The sequence below is a fragment of the Macaca nemestrina genome, chromosome 11 (assembly GCF_043159975.1).
Source record: "Macaca nemestrina isolate mMacNem1 chromosome 11, mMacNem.hap1, whole genome shotgun sequence".
Lineage (NCBI taxonomy): Eukaryota > Metazoa > Chordata > Mammalia > Primates > Cercopithecidae > Macaca > Macaca nemestrina.
In genome coordinates this window covers 110,646,514-110,670,463 of record NC_092135.1, presented here as the reverse complement: position 1 = coordinate 110,670,463, position 23,950 = coordinate 110,646,514, and the positions used below count along the sequence as shown (strand labels likewise).

The 23,950-nt window shown below is 36.7% G+C and overlaps 1 protein-coding gene across 1 annotated transcript in view; it reads left to right on the top strand.

Annotated features, from left to right (window-relative positions):
* LOC139357207 (uncharacterized) overlaps nucleotides 1–23,950 on the top strand; it is a 302,109-nt gene that overhangs the window by 189,239 nt on the left and 88,920 nt on the right. The window lies entirely within an intron of this gene.

Genomic DNA, 23,950 nt, shown 5'->3' with positions numbered 1-23,950 from the left:
AGTTTTCTCACCACTAAAAGGAGTATGATAATAGTATCTTCCTCATAGGTTAAATGAGTAAATTTATAGAAAGTTTATAGAACAGTGCCAGGAACATAGTAACTGCTCTATCAATATTTGCTATTAATATAATTTTTTCATGTAATATTTATTAAATTATGTAATTCCAATAGCAGGTGGAGTTATTATAACAGTATTAGTAACCAACATAACTGATTCCTGAAAAACTTAACCTGTAGAATTCCTAGTCTCTGGTGAGGTCATTCAATGTGCAATTCACATTAGTCACTAATTTACAGAGAAAATTAAAATCATTAAAGTTAACCTCTTTGATTACCTAAAGGAAGGTCAGTTAGGACGGCTTCTACCATATTGAGATTGCTCATAAGGACAAGGTTAAAATTAGATTGCATAGCTCAAAGGTTAAAATAGATAAAATTACAGACAGTGTTCTGCATTGCATCTTTTTGATTTGAGACTGCATTTAGAAAAGGAAAGAAACAAGCATTTGGAAAGAAGTTGTATCTATAAGTTTACAGATTTCATGTTAAATATGACCGCTAATACCAACTACATCTATTTCATAAAATTGTCATATTTAACATGGTATTGTTTGTGATGTTCAAAGATGTATTGTGAAATCTGTCTGTAAACTGAAAATTATTATCTGAATTGTTGTTTGACCGTTTGAGGATTTGCTTCACGTGTAAGTTAAATTTGGTCAGGAAAGTGGAAGATATGGTTTGGCTCTGTATCCTCACCCAAATCTCATCTTGAACTGTAATCCCAATTGTAATACCCATGTGTTGGGGGAGGAACCTCATGGGAGGCAATAGATCATGGCAGCGGTTCCCCCATGCTGTTCTCATGATAGTAAGTGAGGTCTCACGAGGTCTGATGGTTTTATACATGGCAACAGGAAGGAGAAGCCCAGTGCAAATGGCTCCCATGCTCCTCCATTTGCACTGCACTTCTCGTTTCTGTTGCCATCTGAAGAAGAATGTGTTTGCTTCCCCTTCTGCCATGATTGTAAGTTTCCTGAGGCTTCCCTAACCCTGCAGAACTGTGAGTTAATTGAACCTCTTTTCTTTATATATTACCCAGTCTTGGGAAGTTGTTTTATAGCAGCATAAGAATGGACTAATACACCACCCTAGTTATTTACAGTAAAAAGGAAGTTAGATGTAGGGAATCTGGAAGAATGAAACTTTACAAGGTTTGGACAGATAGTTTCAGCTGCCTGCAGTGATCAAAACGGTTACTTCTCGGGAAACTACCCAAAGCCTCAGGCAAAATCCCATGTGAACTCTTGGTCTGGCACACACACCCCTGCAACTGCCACCTGGGAATAGTGGCTTTTCTTTACCTTCTGCCTTCCAAATCTCATACAAGCTTCTCTCACTGAAGGATTTTAGCCCAGTCCTTACTGGCATAATAATCAGGAAATGCAGTTTATAGGCTTTACACCCTTGCCACCTCAGAAGGTGATCTCAGAAAGCCAAGTAATTTCCAGAAGTGTTTGGTAGTTTGATATTGAAAATATTTCCATTGATACTTAGCACTTGATTGAGCATTATACAAACATTTTTATTTTCCTAAAAATAAATGACTAGTTCAGAGTGCTAAAATGATGAGTAGGAAAAAATGAATGACTTCTACAACTGCATGCACATTTGAAAATTTCATTTGAATATTTTCCCTCCAAGATAAATGGCTGCCCCTGGGTCTTAGGGTAGCCCCCACTGATCACCAGTGCCACACCCATGTTTCTCTTTCTTTCCTTCTCTTCTCTCCTCTCCTCTTTCTTTCTTCCTTTTTCTTTCTCTCTCACTCTTTCTCTTTCTCTCTTTCTCTCTTTTGTGTTCAGGGCCACAGGGCCCCTTCAGGCAAAGGCTGTGAAGAGATATGTGCTATACGCTTTCTGTACTAGCCCTGTGGAGGGAAGTATGCCCTCCTCCATCCCAACCCAGGAAGTTGAGTGTCTTGCCCCTCTCAGTGCTCTGAGGGTACGGGCTCCTCCCCTACTCAAGTGTCAGTCACAGATCTCTGCTCCATACTCCTGAGCTCTATGCTGCAGCCCTGGGGACACCACAGGACATCCTGTGGCTTAGGGTCAGATTCCAACTGCAACTGGGGATCTGGTGTGTTCCTGGCTTGCTGCAAAAGTTCTCTGATGGAGCAGCAGAACAAGAAGACTTAACTATCCTAAATACATATGCAGCCAACACTGAAGCACCCAGATTCATAAAACAAGTTCTTCTGGCCCATGAAAATACTAGGAAAAACACACATTAACAGTGGGACACTTAAACACCCCACTGACACCATTAGACAGATCATGGAGGCAGAAAACAACAAAAATACTCTGGACTTAAACTTGACATTTGACAAATTGGGTCTAATAGACATCTACAGAACACTCCACCTAATTACAGATTATACATTCTTCTCATCTACACATGAAACATATTCTAAGATCAACCACATGTTCAGTCATAAAGCAAGTCTCAATAAATTCAAAAAACTGAACTCTTAACAAGCACACTCTCAGACCACAGTGCAATAAATGTAGAAATCATTATCAACAAGAGCTCTTAAAACAACACAAATAGATGTAAATTAAATGACTCACTCCTGGATAACTCTAGGAGGAACACTGAAGTTAAGGCACAAATCAAAATATTCTCTGAAATTAGTGAAAATAGTGACACAACTTACCAAAATCTCTGGAATGCATCTAAAGCAGTGTTAAGAGGAAAGTTTGTAGCCCTAAATGCCTTCAAGATATTAGAAAGATCTCAAATTAACAAACTAACTTTGTACTTGAAGGAACTAGAAAAAACAACAACAACAACAACAAAAAACCACACCTACTTCAAATCTAGTGGAAGGGAAAAACATAACTAAAATGAGAGAACTTAATGAAATTAAGATGTGAAAATCCATACAAAAGATCAATGAAACCCAGAATTGGATATTCAAAAAAATAAACAAGATTGATAGACCGCAAATTGGATTAACAAAGAAAAAGATAGAGAATCCAAAAAAGTACACCAAAAATGACAAAGATAACATTACAACCCATTCCACAGAAATACAAAAGGTCCCCAGAGATTACTTTGAACAACTTTATGCATACAAATTAGAATACCTAGAAGAAATGGATAAATTGCTGGAAACATACAATCTCCCAAGATTGAATTAGGAAGAGATTGAAACACTAAATGGACCAATATTTGGGCTGAAAGCTGAATCAGTAATAAAAATTCTACCAACCAAAAAAAGTCCTTGACAAGATGGATTCACAGCTGAATTCTACCAGGTGTATAAAGAGCAACTGATACCAATCCTACTTAAATTATTCTAAAAAAATGAGGAGGAGGGACTCCTCTCTAACTCATTCTATGAAGCCAGCATCTAATACAAAAATCTGGCAAAGACACAATGAAGAAAACAAGCTCAGGCCAATATTCCTGATGAACATAGACACAACACTTCTAAACAAAATACTAGCAAATCAAATCCAACAGCACATCAAAAAGTTAATTCACCACGATCCAGTAGGCTTTATTCCTGGGATGCAAAGTTGGCTTAACATACATAAATCAATAAATTGGTTTACCACATAAACAGAATCAAAAGCAAAAACCATATTATCATCCCAATAGATGCAGAAAAGGCTTTTGATAAAATCCAACATCTCTTCATGATAAAAACCCTCAAGAGACTAGGCATTGAAGGAACACACCTCAAAGTAATAAGAGCTGTCCTTGAGAAACCCACAGCCGACATCATACTGAACAGGCACAAGCTGAAAACATTCCTCTTGAGAACCAAGACAAGACAAAAATGCCCACTCTCCTCACTCATTTCAACATAGTACTGGAAATTCTAGCTAGAACAATGAGGAAAGAGAAAGAAATAAAAGACATCTAAATAGGAAAAGTGAATGTCAAGCTATCTCTCTTCACTGATGATGTATTTTTATACTCTGAAAACCCTAAATACTCCACCAAAAGACTAAGGAGCTGATAAACAATGTTAGCAAGGTTTCAGAACACAAAATCAATATACAAAAAATCAGTGTTTTTTTTTTTTTTTTTGAGATGGAGTCTCACTCTGTCGCCCAGGCTGGAGTGCAGTGGCTCAATCTCTGCTCACTGCAAGCTCTGCCTCCTGGGTTCACGCCATTCTCCTGCGTCAGCCTCCCAAATAGCTGGGACTACAGGCACCCACTACCACGCCTGGCTAATTTTTTAAATATTTTTAGTAGAGAGAGAGTTTCACAATGTTAGCCAGGATGGTCTCAATCTCCTGACCTCGTGATCTGCCCATCTCAGCCTCCCAAATTGCTGGGATTACATTCGTGAGTCACCACGCCTGGCCAAAAATCAGTAGTATTTCTATACACCAATAATATCCAAGGCAAGAGTCAAATCAATAACACAATGCCATTTACAATAGCCACAAAGAAAATAAAATACCTAGGAAAACAGCTAATCAAGGAGGTGAAAGATCTCTACAAGAACTACAAAACACTGCTGAAGGAAATCGGAGAGAACACAGACAAATGGAAAAACATTCCATGCTCATACATTGAAAGAATCAATATTATTAAAATGGCCAGATTGCCCAAAGTATTACAAATTACAATTTCAATGCTATTTCTGTCAAACTGCCAAAATTATTATTCACATAATTAGAAAAAAACAATTCTAAAATTCATATGGCACCAAAAAACACCCTGAATAGCCAAAAGATTCCTAAGCAAATAGTAGATAGCCAGAGGCATCACATTACCCAACTTCAAACTAGACTATAATATTACAGTAACCAAAGCAGCATGGTACTTGGATTAAAAACAGACAGACTGAGCAAAGGAACAGAATAGAAAATTCAGAAATAAAGCCACACACCTAGGACCATTTGATCATTGAAAAAGCCAACAAAAACAAGCAATGGCAAAATGACTCCCTATTCAATAAATGGTGCTGGGATCATTGGTTACTCATATGCAAAAAAAATGAAACCAGACCCTTACCTTTCACAATATACAAAAATTTACTCAAGATGGATTAAAGATTTAAATGTAACATCTCAAACTATAAAAATTCTAGAAGAAAACCTAAGAAATTTTGGCTAAGTTCCCCAAAGAAATTGCAACAACAGCAACAACAAGAAATTGACAAGTGGGACCCAATTAAACTGAAGAGCTTCTGCACAGCAAAATAAACTATCAGCAGAGTAAACACAGAGCCTCCAGAATAGGAGAAAATATTTGCAAACTATGCATCTGACAAAAGTCTGTTATCCAGAATCTACAAAGAACTTAAATCAACAAACGAAAACAAGTAACCCCGTTAGAAAATGGGCAAGGATATGAACAGACATTTCTGAAAATAGTAAATAAAGCAGACAACAAACGTATGAAAAAAAATGCTCATGATCACTAATCATCAGATAAATGCAAATCAAAACCACAGTGAGATGCCATCTCACACCTGTCAGACTGGTTATTATTAAAAAGTCAAAAAACAACAAAGACTGGCAAGGTTGCAGAGAAGAGGGAATGTTAATACACTGTTAATGGGAATGTAAACTAGTTCAGTCACTGGAAAGCAGTTTGGGAGAGTTCTCAGAGAACTTAAAACAGAATTACCGGCCAGGCGTGGTGACTCATGCCTCTAACCCCAGCACTTTGGGAGGCCAGGGCGAGTGGATCACCTGAGGTCAGGAATTCAAGACCAGCCTGACCAATATGGTGAAACCCCATCTCTACTAAAAATACAAAAAAACACAAAAATTAACCAGGCATGGTGGTGTATGCCTGTACTCCCAGCTACTCAGGAGGCTGAGACAGGAGAATTGCTTGAACCCGGGAGGCAGAGGTGGCAGTGAGCTGAGATTGTGCCACTGCACTCCAGCTTGAGTGACAGTGAGACTCCATCTCAAAAAAAAAAAAAAAAAAGAACTACCGTTCATCTGATTACTGGGTATATATACTCAAAGAAAATTAGATCATTATACTAAAAAGACACGTGCACTGATGTTATCATCATCATGCTATTCACAATAGCAAATCTACAGAATCAACCCAGGTGCCCACAAATGGTGGATTTGGATAAAGAAAATATTGTACATATAGATCATGGATTACTATGCAGCCACAGGAAGGAGGGAAATAATGTATTTTGCAGCAACATGGATGGAGCTGGAGGCCATAATCCTAAGTTAATTAACACAGGAGCATAAAATCAAATACCACATGTTCCCACTTATTAAGTGGGAGCTAAACGTTAAACACACATGAACATGAACATGGAAACAACAGATATTGTGGACTACTAGAATGGGGAGGTTGGGAGGGGATCTTGGGTTGAAAAACTCCCTGTTGGGTACTGTGTTCACTACCTAGGTGCAATATACACGTGTAACAAACTTGCACAGGTACTCTCTGTATCCAAAATAAAAATTGAGGCTGGGCATGGTGGCTCACACCTATAATCACAGCACTTTGGTGATCCTAGGTTGGTGGGTCACTTGAGGTCAGGAGTTTGAGACCAGCCTGGCCAACATGGCAAAACCCTGTCTCTCCTAAAACTACAAAAATTAGCCAGGTGTGGTGGTGCAGACCTGTAGTTCCAGCTACTTGGGAGGCTGATGTGGAAGAATCACTTGAATCCTGGAGGTGGAGGTTGCAGTGAGCAGAGATTGTGCCACTGCACTCCAGCCTGGGTGACGAAGTGAGACTCCATTTCAAAAATAAATAAATTGAAATAAATTAAATAAATTTTAATAAATTAAAAATTGAAATAATTTTAAAATAACTTTTTAAATTAAAAAAGATGTACAAATAGCCAACAGGTTCATGAAAAGATACTCATGATTACTAATCCTTTGGGAAATAAAAATTAAAACCATAGTGAGATATCACAGCATACCTGTTAGATTGGCTTTTATTAAAATGATGAATGATAACTTTGGCAAGGATATGGAGGAAAGTGAAATGTAATCCAATTAATGTAATGTAAATTAGTACAACCTTTATGGACAACGGTATGGAAGTTCCTCAAAAAACCAACAATAGAACTACCATGTGATTCAGCAATCCCACTTTTGGTAATATACCAAAGGAATTAAGTAAATATTTTGAAGAGATATTTGCGTCCCATGTTTGCTGCAGCATTATTCACAACAGTCAACATGTGAAATCAATCTATGTGTTCATCAGCAGATGAATGAATAAAGAAATGTGGTGTACAAACACAATGGAATGCTACTCAGCTTTACAAATGAATGAAATTCTGTCATTTGTGGTAACATAGATGACTCTAGAGGATATTATGCGAAGTGAAAGAGTCAGGCACAAAAAGGCAAATACTTCATGATCTTACTTACATGTGGAATCTACAAAAAGTTGCAGACATAAAAGTAGAGAGTGGAATAATGGTTACCAGAAGTTGAAGAAGAAGAAAGGGGAGAGTGAGGGAATTGGGAATTACCGGTCAGAGGGCACAAAGTTCAGCTATTAATTAATAGGAGGAATAAGTTTTGATGTCTATTCCATAGGAGGGGAACTATTGTCAGTAATAATGTATGGCATATTTCAAAATAACAAAGAATGTAAATTGAAAATGTATCACCACTAAGTGTTAAGTGAGGTGACAGATGTGTTAGCTTGTATACCTAGAATACAAACTACATGTAATAGAATTATAATTTTTGTCAGTTAAAATAATATTAAGTTTAAAAAGAAAATAAATAAATTCCAAGAGAAAGGAGAGTTGGAGGAGGAATCTAGAGATTAAAATGTCTTAAAATGTCATCCGAGGACAATGTAAACCTTATCAGGAAATTACTTCAAACAAAGTATAAAAAGATAATCACCTTTATGGGGCAATTGAAATTTGAACACTTATAGGATATTTGATATTAAGGATTTATTGTTAATTTTTAGGTGTAAGAATAATATTGTAGTTGTGTTAAAAGTAGTCTTTATCTTTTAGAGTAAATACTGGAACATTTGTTACTTTTTCTTATATATGTGTATATGATAAAGCAAAATAAATCTTATACATATCAGAAAATTTAAAAGCGGAATAATTATTCCTAGTTAATATTGATGTACTTTTTTTCTTTTTTTTTTTTTGAGACAGAGTCTTGCTGTGTTCCCCAGACTGGAGTGCAGTGGTGCGATCTTGGCTCACTGCAGCCTCCACCTCCTGGGTTCAAGCAATTCTCCTCTCTTAGCCTCCTGTGTAGCTGGGACTACAGGCATGGACCACCATGCCAGACTAAGTTTTGTATTTTTAGCAGAGACTGGGTTTCGCCATGTTGGCCAGGCTGGTCTCCAACACCTGACCCCAAGTGATCCACCCGCCTTGGCCTCCCAAAGTACTGGGATTACAGGCATGAGCCACCACGCCTGGCCCATATTCATGTACTTTAATTAGCTCCTTAGTCATAGCTGTCTAATACATGGAACACTATGTATTAATATAATCTTTTATGCATTTTTCATGCATATCACATACTACAACTTGTTGGTATAGAACATGGCCAGTAACCATAGCAGTCATATTCTTCCTATAATTCCAGATGAAGAGTTAGCTTTTTCTAATCATTTGTGTCCAAAGGACCTACATACAAGCTGTGAATGGAAGGCATTAGTTATGTTGAGTCTGGATTGGTTTAGAAAAGCGACATCAGTTATTACTGGTTGTCCTTCAGATTTTTCTTTTTTTAAAAAAATGTTTTATTATACTTTAAGTTCTAGGGTACATGTGCACAACGTGCAGGTTTGTTACATATATATACATGTGCCATGTTGGTGTGCTGCACCCATTAACTCGTCATTTACATTAGGTACATCTCCTAACGCTATCCCTCCCCGCTCCACCCATGCGACAACAGGCCCCAGTGTGTGATGTTCCCCACCCTGTGTCCAAGTGATCTCATTGTTCAGTTCCCACCTATGAGTGAGAACATGTGGTGTTTGGTTTTCTGTTCTTGCGATGGTTTGCTGAGAATGATGGTTTCCAGCTGCATCCATGTCCCTATTAAGGACATGAATTTATCCTTTTTTATGGCTGCATAGTATTCCATGGTGTATATGTGCCACATTTTCTTAATCCAGTCTGTCATTGATAGACATTTGGGTTGGTTCCAAGTCTTTGCTATTGTGAATAGTGCCACAATAAACATACGTGTGCATGTGTCTTTATAGCAACATCATTTATAATCCTTTGGGTATATACCCAGTAATGAGATGGCTGGATCAAATGGCATTTCTAGTTCTAGATCCTTGAGGAATCGCCACACTGTTTTCCACAATGGTTGAACTAGTTTACAGTCCCACCAACAGTGTAAAAGTATTCCTATTTATCCACATCCTCTCCAGCACCTGTTGTTTCCCAACTTTTTAATGATCGCCATTCTAACTGGTGTGAGATGGTATCTCATTGTGGTTGTGATTTGCATTTCTCTGATGGCCAGTGATGATGAGCATTTTTTCATGTGTCTGTTGGCTGTATAAATGTCTTCTTTTGAGAAGTGTCTGTTCATATCCTTCACCCACTTTTTGATGGGGTTGGTTGTTTGTTCTTGTAAATTTGTAAATTTGTTTGAGTTTTTTTGTAGGTTCTGGATATTAGCTCTTTGTCAAATGAGTAGATTGCAAAAATTTTCTCCCATTCTGTAGGTTGCCTGTTCACTCTGATGGTAGTTTCTTTTGCTGTGCAGAAGCTCTTTAGTTTAATGAGATCCCATTTGTCAATTTTGGCTTTTATTGCCATTGCTTTTGATGTTTTAGACATGAAATCCTTGCCCATGCCTGTGTCCTGAATGGTATTGCCTAGGTTTTCTTCTGGGGTTTTTATGGTTTTAGGTCTAACATTTAAGTCTCTAATCCATCTTGAATTAATGTTCATATGAAGTGTAAGGAAGGGATCCAGTTTCAGCTTTCTACGTATGGCTAGTCAGTAGTTCTCCCAGCACCATTTATTAAATAGGGAATCTTTTCCCCATTTCCTGTTTTTGTCAGGTTTGTCAAAGATCAGATGGTTATCCTTCAGATTTTTAATGTCTTAAAATAAGAACTGTTTTCACTGCATATGAATGTCACACACTACTAGATGAGACCATAACTAGCTGGAATTACAAAGTAAAAATCTTAATCCTAATTCTGACTAAATCTCAACTGTGTTCAAATACTGGTTCCATACTAATTTGTGCAAATTTGTGATTTGTAATTTTCTATGGCTCAATTCTCTCATCTGTAAAATTGGAATTCTGTGGGAATTTTGGGAGGCCTAAATATATTAATAAATGCACTTATTACAGTGTCTGACACATACAAAAAATACTAGCAATTACTTTAGTATTCTATAGAGATTTTCCCCCTCCAATACATAGATTATATTGAAGACTGATTATCCTAAACTTTCAGAGTGTTCTTAAATATCTTCAGGCATCCCTTTAGACATTTCAGAGACTATGCCGTTTTGTCAAATGACTTATTTATCATTTAAGTATATTTTAATTTCATTTATTTTATACAGATCATATCTATTGTTGCATCACATTAATTTTTTTCTTCATGGCTTATTTTTACTATTATAAATAAACTTTATATTCTAGTTGTAGAGGAAACTTACTATTTCTTTTTATATTGATTATAGTGTCACCTTTCTGATTCGAAAAGGAAGAATGTTAGAAAATGTATAGCTATAAGTTAGAATAGCATAAACATTAAGGCTAGGGACTTTGCAGTCATTAAAATCTAGGTTGAATTTTAGTATTTCCATTTCCAAACTAAATAATCTCAGGTAAAATTTATGAAAGATATAACCTTTCTGAGACAGTCTTCTTCTTCTTGGTGGGGTGGTTCAAGTTCTTGATTTTGTCACACAAAAGAATTTGAGAGAGATTCCAAGATATAAGCAGACAAAGAAGTTTATTGCAAAGCAACAGTACTCTCTGAGAGGCAGAGCGGACTGCTCAAAGTGACAGACAGCCCCTGGTGCCTTAAGGGAAATTCCCTAGCTGTACATACATATTCATAAAATATCGATGAGGTCAAGTCTGCAAAGGCAGACCTGTGGTTGGTACATGCACTCAGTATATACATGCTCTAACATGCATCACATATATCATTAGCATATAAAATCTCCACCTAGGGGTATGTTTTTTACTATTTAAATGAGGAAAATGTTACTGTAAGCTAAATCTTGAGCCTAGCTGTGCATGTGGGACCCCAGAGAAGTCTCCAGCTCCCCTAAGGCAGGAATTTGTAGCTAATAGCTTCTTGGGCTTTGGTGCAGATTGGATGGAGAGAAGCTACAAAATGAATAAGGGGCTTTTTTTTTTTCTCTTTCCTGGGGGCCTATCGGGTATCAGGAATTATCTGGCAGTCAGCTGGTATCCTATAGGATTACTTATCTTGCAAAAGTGTTAGGTGCTGACACAAGGTGGGGTGCAAATGATGCAAAAGGAGCCTGCAGGGCTTCACGCAAGGGGAGAAGTCAATATGGCCTCCTAACCTTACTTATCCTGCCTCATTTTCTCTATCCAAATGGAGATCCGATTTTCTTCTCGGGGTTATTGTAAGGCTTAAGTAAGCCTACATACCTGAAACAATGAATACACTATCTAGCATGTAATAAATGTCATAATATGTTCTGGAAACCATTAGTAAAGTTTTACATTCATTTTTAATTCAATCCTTCCAATAACCTTATACATAAGACATATACTGTTATCACTGATATTCAAACAACAAACTGAAGTCCAGAGAAGTCAAGCTATTTATTAGAAGACATGAATTTATACCCACATATATTCATGATAGTGGCCAAATTCTTTTTTTTTTTTTTTTTTTGGTTAAGTATAGCTTACATAATAAAATGCGGAAATCTTATGAATACCATTTGAACATTTTTTACATTCATATAGACTCTTATAATTACCATGCAGATCAAGGTATGAATTATTTCCATCACATCAGGAGACTCCCTGCATGGGTCATCCAGTCAGTGTCCTCCCTTGCCCTTCCAACATGACCTCTAGTCTGACTTTTAACATTAGAGCTTACTTTTTTTTTTTGAGATGGAGTCTCCCTCTGCCCCAGGCTGGAGTGCAGTGGCACAATCTCGGCTCACTGCAACCTCCGACTCCCTGGTTCAAGCAAATCTCCTGCCTCAGCCTCCCAAGTAGCTGGGATTACAGGCACGCACCACCTCACCCGGCTAATTTTTGTATTTTTAGTAGAGAGGGGGTTTCACCATGTTGGCCAAGAGGGTCTCGATCTCCTGACCTTGTGATCTGCTCGCCTTGGCCTCCCAAAATGCTGGGATTACAGGTGTGAGCCACCGCACCGGGCCGAGGTTAGTTTTACTGTTTTTGAACCTCATACAGATTCAATCCAATGTTCAATCTTTTGTGTCTGGCTTCTTCCACTCATCCTTTTATTTGTGAACTTGATCTCATGTTGTTGCATACATGAGTAGTTTATTCTCAGTTGCTATGTCCCGTTCCATAGTATGATTATATTACAATTTACCCATTTTATTGTTGAAGGACATTTGGGTTGTTTCCAGGTTTTATCTTTTCTAAATAAAGCTGTTATAAATATTTTTGTTTAGGTCTTTTTTGTAGGCACATACATTCCTTTGTTTTGTGTAAAAACTTAGGACTTGGATTGCAGGGTCATGGGGTATAGGTTTGCAAATTCTAAAACAGTACTTGAATTCTTAAACATGTCACTTTCAACATCTTCATCAGCAACAGCTGTTGACAGTTTTAGTAAGTCTGCCTTGCCAATAAGTTATTTGCCCTCTCTGAACAGGTGGGATATCATGTATTTGTGTGAAACAACACTTCCTCTTTTCAGCCCATAGCCTATTGTCATAGTGGTGGACAACACACTCAAGATGGAATGACCATATTCTCACTCAAGAATCCGTCTGAGACTAAAAGCCATTTACTCTTTGTGGATCTGGAACATGGAAAGTTGGAACTGTAATACAGACATTATGCCAAATTGAGAGGCAAAGACAGCCAAGGTGTACAGAGAGAAGAATTAGCCAGTTACACAGAAAGTAAAAGAGAAATACTTCCTGGATTCCTGAGAGTTTTCCAGTGTCTTATTCAAGTGTCTAATTAAAGCTTGGTCCTTTTATACTATTTATAGATTCTCTGAAACACTCCTGTGTTCACTGAAAACATTCTTCTCTTTTCCATAAGCTTGCTAGAGTGAGTGTTTGATACCAGTATTCAAAACGCTTTCCTAATACAGCTTTGTACCATATTGTTCCTGGAGTTAACTGTGACAGTAATTTGGAAAATTATTTCTATTGTATCAATTCATATTCCTCTAATTACAAGCATATATAGCAAATGGTACAGCCAATAAATAATAGGAAGGTGATAAATGTTCTGATTTGTGCAGCATTGAAAGTAAAATGTTATCCTTACAATGTCACTGGCAACATCGTTTGACAGATATCAGAGGAGGGCTTCATTTCTTCACAAGGCCTCATGCTCTGTCTGCTGCCTTCAGCTCAGATGGCCACTTTAGTGAACCCTAAAGGCCCCTCCGTTTTCTCAGTGGGTTTTACCACCCTATCCCCATAAACCAATAGCCCTACGTCTCCTCACATACAATTCTGTAGCAGAAAATTTACATGTGCTTTTACTTACACATACCCAGTGTCAAGATGTTTCCTCCTAAGATACACAGATGTTTACACATCTTCCAACACACATGCAAACAAGAAGGACCCTTTGGAATTTGTTCTATGCATCCATCACTCCCATGAGTCAGAGCTCTTGGGAGCAAGAGGTGTTTGGAGTTGGTGCGTTGAGAAATATTTTGGAAGGGCACTGTTGGAGGTCAGAATGCCTCATCTGGAGAGCTGGTGAAGAAGCTATGTAATTTAATTGCTCATTCACCTTCTACCCTCACTGGTCTATTGACCTGATTCGAAAATGAACTTGAATATCAAAGATTGTTTGCCAATTCAACCTTGGAGAAGCTAAAGGAAGCCTCTTACCCTTTCCATTCTTTTCTCCCACTCTAATCTATTTCTGATTTATATGCAAATGCCATGGAGGATGGGGGTTCATAATTCTGCCAGATGGATTAAACAGATGAATGGAACAAGCTAGCATCTTTCATTCTAACCTTCTTCTTTACTTTAACCTTTTCCCTCACCACCAGTGACACTTCATTCTTTTACAAGAATTTGTTCCAGAGCTTGAGTGACTAGAATCCTGTTGAGGGTTTGGAATCTAAGGAACTGAATTTCAGAATGACTATGAAAAAGTTATGTGAGACTCTCAAACCCATTTCAAGGACAAGTCTTGAAAGTCTTTATTATGTTCTCACCTATTGATTCTCTTCATCCTGAGATAGTGTTGACCTCAACCTAACTCCCATCTTGTTTCACTTCCTACTCTCTCTTTTAGTCCACTGAAATATGGTGATCACGATTCCTCCACAGGCCCAGAGTGTCTGTGTCTCAAAGTCTTCAGCCACTAGATCATCACCTGAGGCCAGATAGCTACATGTGGGAGTGGTACTCCAGGTGGATTATAGGCAGGCCAAGCACCCTGGTTAGAGACATGGGAAAAGCAGGGGCCCCCAAACATAAGATAAAATGTAAATATTCATAGTAATAACAAATGTTTATTCAAGACTTACTGTGTGCCTGGTACTAGTCTCAGCACTGGACATACAGAAGAACTTGGTTAACATTCACAGCAGTCCTATGATGGATATACTACTCTTATCCTCAGGAGAAAAAAGCACAGAAAGGCTAATTACTGTCCAAGTCACAGAGTGAGTAAGTGGTTCAGCAGGAATTTGGACTTGAGCCATCTGAATCAGCGTCCAGATTCTTAATCTCACTTCCCAAATAAAATAATTAGATATTTCAGGGGGAAAAGTATTGAGTAAAATAAGATCTTGGTGGGCCTAGCCATTATTTTCAAGCCTGGAATTATTTTAATTTTTAGTTTACCATGGATGCATATCAGGAAAGCACTAAACTCTCTTCTGTGTTTGGGTTCTAGTGTTTTTAATCTAACCTTGGACTATTATGCTGTGAGGCCTTGGGCAATTTCTCTGAGACTCAGTTTCTTGTTTTGCATAACAGGGCATTAAAATATTCATTCTACAGGGGTGTTTGGGAGGACAAAGATAAAATATTTGTGTCATACGGTAGTGCAGTAACACATTATAAATACTCAGCAAATAATAAGGATAATAAATAATAGCTGTCATTTAATAGGTGGTTATTAGGTGACAGGCAATGCCCATATATTATCTCAAGTAATTATATGGAGGCACACTTATGGAAAAGCACTATCAAGTGAATAATATTTAAATCCCTATGGTAGAACTTATCTTCCTTTCTGTTTCCTGTTTTCTTTTTAGCAAGGCTTATTATAGGAGTACTAAGTATCCCCCAAATATTTGACTTTGTATACTTCTTTAAAAGAATTATTCCTAGATCACTAACCTTTAAGAAAACAATTTCTAGTTAGCTATTCGTCTAATCTTTTTTCAAAGTTTATAGCAAAGACTTGGAACCAACCCAAATGTCCATCAATGATAGACTGGATTAAGAAAATGTGGCACATATACACCATGGAATACTATGCAGTCATGAAAAAGGATGAGTTCATGTCGTTTGTAGGGACATGGATGCAGCTGGAAACCGTCATTCTCAGCAAACTATCGCAAGAACAGAAAACCAAACACCACATGTTCTCACTCACAGGTGGGAATTGAAAAATGAGAACACTTGGACACAGGATGGGGAACATCACACACTGGGGCCTGTCGTCGGGTGGGGAGAAGGGGTAGGGTTAGCATTAGGAGATATACCTAATGTAAATGACGAGTTAATGGGTGCAGCACACCAACATGGCACATGTATACATATGTAACAAACCTGCACGTTGTGCACATATACCCTAGAGCTTAAAGTATAATAATATTAATAATAAAGAAAACAGAAGAGAGTACCATCTGCACATCAGCATTAAAGAATAGAAACTTTGTACTAGGAAGTACAACTGGCTAATTTAATTCTCTCAGAATGTTTATGTCAGATTTTCTAATAGCTCAGTTTCAAAAGGATTCTATGGTCTGAGAATGAATATGTAGAAGGTGTTTGGATTGTTTGTTTTTTGAGTGATTTCTGTTTACAATAAGATGAAAATTTAATGGAAAGAAATGTGATTTTTTCTGAAGCACTACTGACATGCTTTATCTCTAACTGGTAGGTATAAATTAATGTGAAAAAGGGCAATACATTTTTAAATCTTACATAAAATGGAGGTATCTAAACTTTATTTCTTCTTTGAGTGCTAGGAAAGCTATAGACAGTAATGAAAATAGTGCTACTGTTCCCTCTGCCAGCATCATTCTTGGGGCTTTGACATTTGAATTCACAAGTTAGCTTTTATTTTTAACAGTTGTTGAAAATATATATTTTTAAACTCAGAAGTAATTCCCTTTTTCCTAGCAATTTACTCGTGGCATTCAGTTGCATGATTTTTACCTTCGTTGAATTTCACCTAGAAGTTGGAAATGTTAACTATTGAGAAAAAAGCTTTCCATAATTTCTAATGGGTTATGCCACTAAGTGATCCAATCTAGAACATGTGTATTTGTGTGTGTATATTTGTGTGTGTGTATGTTGAAATAGTTGTTTTAATTGAGGTAGCTAATTTATTGTTCAGTATCTAAGGGAAAAAGGTATAAAAGCAGAAAATGTTCACTATGAACTTGCTGATAATTCAGATATAAATTATTTCATGTAGCAGAAGTTCATAAAAATACAGGTGGTACAGAACAAAAACCAGTGGAGAAAAAAATTGAATTAAATTAAGCACCAGCAGCAGCACATTAAATTGCATTAGGATTGACAAGAGAGTTTTTGTATGGTGTAATAAAGTACTTTCCAAGGTTCTGTGACCTCCTGGATGTACTTGTACAACGACCACAGAACAGGCACAGAAGTGTGACTATCCTTCATATTTGCATTAATGCCAAAGACCATCATAGAAGTTAATGAAAAGGAAATGTTAGAAAAGATTTCAAGGTTATTCTCACATATTTATGAGAATACTTATGCACGAGGTTATTTATTTAGAATGGGATTGTATCTTAACAACCATAAAACAAGAATACATATGACCTTGGTTGATCCTTTTTTCCACTTCTCAGGCTTCCATTAGTCTTTCTTTTTATTTGTAGTACATCAGACTCTCCATGAATACAGAGTCTTATTTTCCCCCGGTATTGTTTTATTTTAAATTGGAAAAGGGAAATAAATATTTTTTCCCCTCTCTGAGTTTCCACTAGGTGGTGAGACCTTGGATAACAAGGATAAAAATGAACAAATTGTATCTCATGTTTAGGCAGTTTCATTCTATTTCTATTTTACTTAAATTCAGTAGCGTACTGAATTTATCAAATTTCAATATCTATTGGTATATTCATTTGTTTTTTTATCTGGTGTCTTAATAAATAACCTTAATAGATTTACTAATATTAAAATTAAAATATTCCTACATTCCCAGGAAAACTTCACTTGGTCTTGGGACCTGATTGTATCAATACACCACTGTATTTAGTTTCTGGAGTAGCTATTCAAATTTTTTCATTAGTAGTCATAAGTGAAATCAATCTACAGCTTCCCTTTCTGTCATATTTTAAGACTAAATTTAGGTTCCAAGCTTTGTAAACTTAAATGTGGGAGGCTTTCAACATTTTTCTGTATGAATACTGTAATAATCCTGTCTTCTCTGAAAGACAGGCAGAACTTAACAGAATTCATCTAGACACAGCATATTTTTTAATGCTAAATAATTCAGTCTATTTTTTCCATAATTAACTTATGTTCAATTTTCTACTTCTCTTGGTATAATTGTGGTAACCTATATTTTGCAGAATATATCCCCTTTTCTCTAGATTTAAGATTTCTTTCACAGACCTCCAAATTATATACTTTAATCTCTTCCTCATTTGTGGTTTTTATCTATTTTTAAATTTCCAAATGAATACCTTTGTTTTTCTCTCTTCTTTGTTTATTATCAAGCCTATGTTTCCTTTTATTGGTCTTTTCAAAGGAACTATTTTAAATTTTAATTATTATTTCTATTAATTTTTAGTTTTCTATTTCCAATACAGTTACATTTTTCTAGAGTAATTCCTACTTTTTATTTTATTTTGCTTTTCTTTTTCTTGTTTTCAAAGTTACATAACTGGTTTACTTGTAAATTTTTTATTAATGATGGAAATTATTTAAGGCTATGCATTTTTCTCTTAACAGAGAATTCACTAATCTCATGAGTTTTATGATGATGTTCTCTTATTTATGCCAATTTCTAGACAAGTTGCCATTTTAATTCTTATTTCCTTTTAGTTTAGTAGTTATTTAGAATAGCATTTCTTAATTTTAAAATATTTTATTGTTTGGGAGGTCTTATATTTTTATTGTTGCTTTCTAAAATTTTAGACTAATATAGAATATGGAACATAAAACCTTTGATTTTGCAACTAATCTTGATCAGTACTGATGGAATTTTTAAATGTTTTTTGAATGAAAAGAGAAAGTGGATATTCTATTTATGAAATCAAAATTCTAGACATATCTATTAATCTGAAATTAGCAATTAAACGACTTCAGTATTTTGTCTCCTGGTTTATTTTTTGTCAAATTCTGAAAAATGTATTAAAGTGTGTCAGTGTCAGGTCTGATTAACTTTAGCTTCAATTGATAGTATTTTATCTTATCTGAAGCAATATTTTTATGACTATTGAGGATTCTCCATGTATTATTTATTTCACCATTGTAAATCTATTCTTTTTTGTTCTATTAATGCTTTCTACCTTAAACTTGTTATATCTACAATTAATATCTCCTAGTGTTTTTTCTGGTTTCTTAATTTGCTTTATATTATTTTCCTATTTATTTTTAACACATTTTATACTGTTTCATACATTTATTTCTTGTAAGTAGCATACATCCGAGATTTCTCTTTAAATGTAATCTTGAAATCTTTGTCAGTGCTGTATTGGCATTCTCAATGGCAATTATAGTGTTTAATTAATTTTTATCCTCACTAGGCAAGGTCTTCATCACCTGTGGATATTTACAAAGGGAAAAATGTAATCACATTTACTTCTGCATATTATTTTTTCCTCCTCAATCGGTTCCCTTCTCCTCCTTCTTATTCTTATTTTTCACATGCTTTATCTTCCAGCTCTAACTTTCTCATGTCTGTTTTTGCTCATATTTTTAAATTTCTTTAATATTTTCTGATTTATGATGATTCTTCCCTTTACTATTCCAGTGTTATAATTTAGTGATGACCAGTTCTCTTTTCAATTCCCCTATTAAAATATAAATTCAGAAATCATGCTCTTTGATGAATCTCAGAAATTTTTTAGCCTCTAACCCTATCTAAGAACCTCAAGATCTCATTGAGATACCATTTTACACAGTTTTGATTGGCAAAAATTAAGAAGTTTCCCTCAGATTTCAGATCATTGAGGTCTCTTATTCATTGCTGGTAGTAATGTAAAATGCTTCTACTTTGGAAAACAATTTGACATTATTTTTTAAGACGAATATTTCCCCAAATTGGACTCACAAGTTCCCAAGAGGATCTATAAGTATGTGCACTAAAAGACATGAGAAAGAATGTTTGTAGCATCACTGTTGGTAACAGCAAAAACTAGCACAACCCAAATATACAATAATTGTTGAATATATTGTAGTACATCCAGTTTTGTTATATAAAAGTGAAAATAAATTAATGCATGGATTTTTTTGCATCAATCTTAGTAACATCAAGTTGAGTCAGAAAGCAAGTACCAGATTCCTTTTTTAAAAAGTTCACAAGACAAGTAAAAGTACAAATATTTGGGCATCCTGGTTTAAGTAATACATCTCTAAATAAAAGGAAAGAACAAATTTAGAATGGTGGTCACTTCTTTTTTTTTTTTATTTTTTATTTTTGAGACGGAGTCTCGCTCCGTCGCCCAGGCTGGAGTGCAGTGGCGCAACCTCAGCTCACTGCAAGCTCTGCCTCCCGGATTCATGCCGTTCTCTTGCTTCAGCCTCCTGAGTAGCTGGGACTACAGGCGCCCGCCACCATGCCCGGCTAAGATTTTTGTATTTTTAGTAGAGACGGGTTTCACCGTTTTAGCCAAGATGGTCTCGATCTCCTGACCTCGAGACCCACCTGCCTCGGGCTCCCAAAGTGCTGGGATTACAAGTGTGAGCCACTGTGCCCCGCCCAGTGGTCACTTCTATGTAGGTGACCAGACAAGTGACATCCAAATAAATGTAAGTAATTGGTAATATCCTAGATCTTGGGTTAGGTAGTGAGTTTATGAGTCTTCATTTTATTCATTAAAACCAAGTAAAGTGTGTGTGGTAGCTCCCACCTGTAATCCCAACACTTTGGGAAGCTGAGGCAGGAGGACTGCTTAAGCCCAGGAGTTTGAGACCAGCCTGGGCAAGATACCATCTCTAAAAAAACTTTTTCCCATCCATAGATCTAACGATCCATGTTAAAATTAGCTATAGCTGAAATCTAGCTACTACCTGCCTCATCTTCTCAAATCAAGCATTTACTATCAGCTGATCTCTTAGGTTTCCTAATTATTTAATTTTACTTTGCTGAAATGTCTCAATAAGTATTTTTAGAATGGTTCTTTAACATCAGTGTATTGAGTGCTTGCTTTGTTGCCTTCTTTGTAACTATTTTCTTTGTGGTATTTAATAAGGAGAGTGTTTTTCCTTCATATTTCCTGTACATCGGATCACTTTATCTCTCCTCTCCCAAACTGCTCTACAATCTTTTTAATCTGAGAAGAGAATGATTTTTTTATCTCAGATAAAATCGGATAAAAAATCTGAGAGAAAAAAGAGAAAAAAATTTTAAGAAATGATCAAAATTGATATAGAACAATAAAATGACTTCTTGCTAAAATAAGATTCTCACAAAAATTGAAAATTATCTTGCTATTAGTACACTACTAGTCTTTGTAGTTAATTTCTGGCTGAGAGAATCTTAGTGTGCTGGTTCCACATTGTTTCACACTGGTTTGGTTCATCTGATTATCTTGTCAAGAAAACTAATGGAATCTGACCAAGATCAGTGATTAGAAATTTCAGAGACTGGGACAAGGTTTCTGACTAGAGACAGCCAAAAAAGAGCTTCTCCCACTGAAAAAGACCAGAATATTGAGTAGACCAGCATACTCTAAACAGAACTTCTAATAGAATGCACTGGGAGTGGATAGAGAGACAACACAGACACCAGGATTGAAAGGGGAGAAAACTGGAAACCCTGCACGAAGTTACCGAGTGCCAGGGCTTGTTCTTGCCCCTGAACAGCTCCTAAGAAAGGGGTGAGTAAAGTACATAGCAGCCCACTCTCAATGTGGATATCTGGGATCCTAGCTGCAGGAGATCCCATAACCCCCATGGATGTTTGAATTGGCATGGACTGTTCAACTTGAGAGTCAGCAGAGACAGAGCCTGAGTCTGCACAGAGCCCAAGGGATTTGGCATGGGGAAAGCTCCGAAAGAACACAGCCATAGGCACCCATCCCCTGAGGCTCTCCATATTCCTCTTGGTGGCCCTGACATTCATTAACTGCTGGACCCGAAAAGAGCAGGGCTGTCTTTCCCACAGGACCAGGGTGAGTCTGATCTGTTTGTCCCTCTGTCTGCTGGTCCCTCTCTGTCCTTCCCTGGCCAGTCTTGTGGGAGCAGGCACACAGCACACTCTCCAGTGTTCTCTTGGAACACTTTGACTGGAAGACATCATCATAGCCCTTTTACCAATGGCCCCTACAACCCCACCAGAATGCTTTCAATGGTGGTACCTGCCACCCTGCCAGAGCACTTTTGCCAGCATCCTAGGAGCACCTTGCCCCCTAGCACAGCTGGTTTTCAATATTGAGAAGCCAGAGGACAAAGCTGTGGGCCCAGTCCCAGACCCCTAGGGTTAGAGCACACAACTCAGGAGTGCTGAGCTGAGAATGGGCCCTCTGAAAGCATCCAGAAATGAAGCCGATCAACTATACCCAACTTATACCACAGTCAAACTCTGAAGGGAAATGAGGAATATAAAAGCAAGAAGCTACATCCAAAGTAGATCAACTTCAAAAGATAAATGGAGTCCTAACAGATGAGAGAGAACCAGTGCAAGAACTCTGGCAACTGTAAAAGCCAGAGTGTCTCCTTACCTTTAAATGACCACATCTAATTCCCTAACAATGATTTTAAATGGCTAAAATGACAGAGACAGAATTCAGAATCTGGATGGCAAGAAAGCTCAATGAGAAGATAAAGTAGAAACCCAATCCAAGGAAAACACTAAACTGATCCAAGTGTTGAAATATGGCAAGCCATTTTAAGAAAGAACCAAACTGAACTTCTGGAATCGAAAAATTTACCACAGGAATTTCATAATACAATTGGAAGCATTTACAACAGAACAGGCCAATCTGAGGAAAGAATTTCAGAGCTTGAAGACTGTTTCTTTGAACCAACACAGGCAACAAAATAAAGAAAAAAGGAATTTTAAAAAAGTGAACAAAATATCTTAAGAAATATGGGATTATGTAAAAAGATCAAACCTGTGACTCGTTGGCATTTCTGAGAGAGAAGGAGAGAGAATAAGCAACTTGGAAAATACATTTGAGGATACAGTCTGTGAAAATTTTCCTAATCTTTCCAGAGAAGTTAACATGCAAATCCAAAAAATACAGACAACCTTGGCTGGATACTTTATTAGACAACCATCCCCAAGGCACATAATCATCAGATTCACCAAGATCAGTGCAAAAGAATAAATCTTAAAAGCTGCTATAGAAAGGTACAAGTTATGTACAGAGGGAACCCCATTGGGCTAACAGCAGACCTCTCAGCAGAAACTTTACAAGCCAGAAGAGATGGCAGGCCTATATTCAGCACCCTTAAAGACAATAAATTACAATCAATAATTTCATATCCCACCAGAGTAAGTTTTATAAGCGAGGAGAAATAAAATCCTTTTCAGATAAGCAAATACTAAGGGAATTTGTTACCACTACACCAGCCTTACTTACTCAGAAGTCCTTAAGGGAATGCTGAACATGGAAACAAAAAAAGATACCTGCCACCACAAAAACACACTTAAGTGTATAGCCCACTGATGCTATAAAGCAATTACATAACCAAGTCTACATAACAGTCAGTTAACAACATGATGAGAAGATTAAAATCACACATGTTAATACTAACCTTGGATGTAAATGCTATAAATGCCTTCAGTTAAAGGTATAGAATGGCAAATTGGATAAAGATGCAAGACCCAACTGTATGATGTCTTCAAGAAATCCTTGTCACAAGTAATGACGCTCATAATCAGAGTAAAGGGATAGAGAAAGATCTATCATGCAAATGGAAAAAAGAGCAAGGTTTTTTATTCATATATCAGAAAAAGCAGACTTTAAACGAACAATGATAAAAAGTTACAAAGAAGGGCATTACCTAATGAGAAACAGTACAATCCAATAAGAAGACTTAACTATCTTAAATATATACACACCCAATGTTGGAGCACCCAGAATCACGAAACGAGTTCTTAGAGACCTATAAAAGGACATAGATAACCATACAATAATAGTGGGAGACTTCAATACCCCACTGACAACTTTAGACAGCATACTAACAAAGATATTTTGGACTTAAACTTAACACTAGACCAATTAGACCTAATAGACATCTACAGACTATACACCGAACAACAACAGAGTATACATTCTTCTCATCTGTATATGGCATATTCTCTAAGACTGATCACATGCTTGGCCATAAAGCAAGTCTCAACAAATTCAAAAAAGTCAAAATCATACCAACCATACTCTTGGACC